We start from the raw sequence: 3291 nt of genomic DNA on the forward strand, positions 1-3291 counted from the left end.
TATATATATATATATATATATATATATATATATATATATATATGTATGTATGTATGTATATACATACATACATATATATATTTGCATACATATACAAATATATCTATATTCATGTGTATATATATGTATACATATATATATGCATATGTATGTACAAACACGCACTTATATATAAATATATACTCATATATGTATATAGATGTATATGTGCTTATATGATGTATGTGTGCATATATATACATACACGAAAACATCTCAATGCATATAGGTATGTATGTATTTTTGTATACGTTTGTCGGGAATGTGAAGGGACTATATTTACATCATGCTTATACACATATACATCCACATCTACATATGTACATGTATGCATACATACATATATATATATATGTATGTGTATGTATGTATGTATATATATGTATATATGTACACATGTATATATATATATATATATATATATATATATATATATATATATATATATATATATATATATATATATATATATATATATATATATATATACACACAAGCACACGATTACAAACATGAATAGATACATATCGATACATGCATACACACATACATGCATGTATACAAATGTATGTATATATATAATCACGCGTTCTCATATATCTGCTGTGTGATTTAAAGAGCTAGAATAAGCAATCCTACCCAAAGACGGTCGCAATCCCGTGATCCCAAAATCACGTGATCTGGCACCTACCCCTACCGTCAGCACAATCGCAACCATAGACTCAGATTATTCCGTGCAGATCAAAGGCAGTAAAAACGTACTGATGTAAAATTTATACACTTTAATCCCCACCACCATCACCAGCACCACCATCGCCACCGCCGCCGTCTCCGCCTCCCACCCTACCACTAGCACCGAAACCACTATCACCATCACCAACACACCCGCTATCATCACCACAGCCACTGAAACCGTCGCTAACTCCACCACCACTACCACCAACACCACCAAGATCACCACCAATATCATCACCATCATCACCACCACCTACGCCACTACTACCACCATCTAGATTTCCACTATCACCTCCACCATTACCACAACCACCACCACTACTATCACCCACCACCGCCTCTACTTCGATCGCTACCATATTCTGTTCTAGGTGAGCATGAATGGTGTTGTATTTTGGAAATCTTTGCATCCCCCTTCTGTTCGACTATCGTTCTGTTTGTTCGTCAAATCTGCTGATTTAACGGCTCTGTATGTCTGTCTGTCTGTCTGTCTATCTATCAATCTATCTATCTATCTTTCTGTCTGTCTATTTCTCTATCTCTCTCGCTATCTCTCTCTCTCTCTCTATCTATCTATCTATCCATCTATCTATCTACCCATCTGCCTATCTGTTTGTGTGTGTGTATGTAGCTATATATATATATATATATACATTAATGTGTGTATGTATGTGTGCGTATGTATGTATGTGTGTATATACGTGTGTATGTATCTGTGTGTAAGTGTGTATGTATGTATGTGTGTAAGTGTGTATGTATGTATGTGTGTAAGTGTGTATGTATGTATGTGTGTATGGATGTGTGTATGTATGTGTATGTGTATCTGTGTACGTATGTATGTGTGTAAGTGTGTATGTATATATGCTGATGTGTGTAACTGCATATGTATGTGCGTGTATTTATGTGTGTGTCTATGTGTATGCATGTGTGTGTATGTATGTTTGTGTATGTATGTATGTATGTGTGTGTGTAAGTATGTATGTATGTATGCAGATATGTATGTATGTAGATATATACATACGTACGTACATAGATATGTATGTTTATGCGGGGTTTTCCAACGAACAGAATATTTAAAACATGAAAAAACAAACAGTTATATAAATAAGTTAATGAGAAAAATGTAGAAACTGCACACGAGCAATAAGCTTTAGTTTTATACTTGTTATTGAAACAAAAGGTTCATTCACCAATTTTGAGAAACTGAACTTCACAGCACCATAAACCAGGTGGATTATATAAGAAGTATTAAATGCGAGATATTCACAGAATTGCTAAAGCTATGATTTTTTAAAATGGTGCTTGAGTACACGCATACATATATACAAACATATACAAGCATAAATTTGTTGTTGGCACTCCGTCGCTTACGATGACAAGGGTTCCAGTTGATCAGATCAACGGAACAGCCTGCTCGGGAAATTAACGTGCAAGTGGCTGAGCACTCCACAGACACGTGTACCCTGAACGTAGTTCTCGGGGGATATTCAGCGTGACACAGACTGTGACAAGGCTGACCCTTTGAATTACAGGCACAACAGAAACAGGAAGTAAGAGTGAGAGAAAGTTGTGGTGGAAGAGTACAGCAGGGTTCGCCACCATCCCCTGCCAGAGCCTTGTGGAGCTTTTAGGTGTTTTCGCTCAATAAACACTCACAACGCCCGGTCTGGGAATCGAAACCGCGAGTGAGTCCGCTGCCCTAACCACTGGGCCATTGCGCCTCCACACATGCATAAATATACACGTGCATACTTCCATGTATGATGCTTACCTACATACATCCATATTACTAAGTAACACGTATACGTTCATTCGTAAATACGTTCGTTCTTACATACATTCTATGTTTCTTACTCTCTGACCGTGGCCTTAAAAGCCGCATTAACCTCACAAGAGTTAACGCTGACACAACAACAACAGCAGAGAATTTAACTCGGCAACTATTTGTTGCGAGTTAAGAATGAGAGAATCATAAGGATTGCTAGTGAAAAAGAGACACGAAATTAAAGCTGATCCTCATCTCTCTCCAAGCAACTGCAACAAAATAAATCAAAAGCAAATACAGCGAAATCAATGAAGGTTGTTGACGGACACTTAAAGAAGAAAACACGTGAGGCAGTACAGCTCACAATAAGCCTAATGTAAAATAGAGACTTATTTTAACATTTTGAAGTCGACATCCTTGAAATTCGAGTGCAATGCTTTCTCATACACTACATTCTACACCAGTGGTTTCCAACCCTTTTCTTTAAATGGGTTTTCCCCAATTCCCCACCAAATTCGTAGCGCTGCGAACAGGATTCGAACCTGTGCGGGATTGCCCCATTGGATTTCGAGTCCAACGCCTTAACCACTCGACCATCGCAGCGGATGATATGAGTATAATGAGTATATAAATATTGCTATACGCATGTTTGAGTCCGAGTATCAGCGTGCAAGTGTTGCAGATACTCACGTATAACCCATCGTATACATATATATATATGTATGTATATATATATATATATATATATATGT

General features: G+C 36.9%; 1 non-coding gene across 1 annotated transcript; it reads right to left on the bottom strand.

Moving 5' to 3' along the window:
• Positions 1 to 3060: 3060 nt before the first annotated feature.
• Trnas-cga (transfer RNA serine (anticodon CGA)) lies at positions 3061 to 3142 on the bottom strand. The gene has a single exon. It is a non-coding gene; the product is annotated as a tRNA-Ser (tRNA).
• Between the last annotated feature and the right edge of the window lie 149 nt (positions 3143 to 3291).

The sequence above is a fragment of the Octopus bimaculoides genome, unplaced genomic scaffold (assembly GCF_001194135.2).
Source record: "Octopus bimaculoides isolate UCB-OBI-ISO-001 unplaced genomic scaffold, ASM119413v2 Scaffold_217185, whole genome shotgun sequence".
Taxonomy (NCBI): domain Eukaryota; kingdom Metazoa; phylum Mollusca; class Cephalopoda; order Octopoda; family Octopodidae; genus Octopus; species Octopus bimaculoides.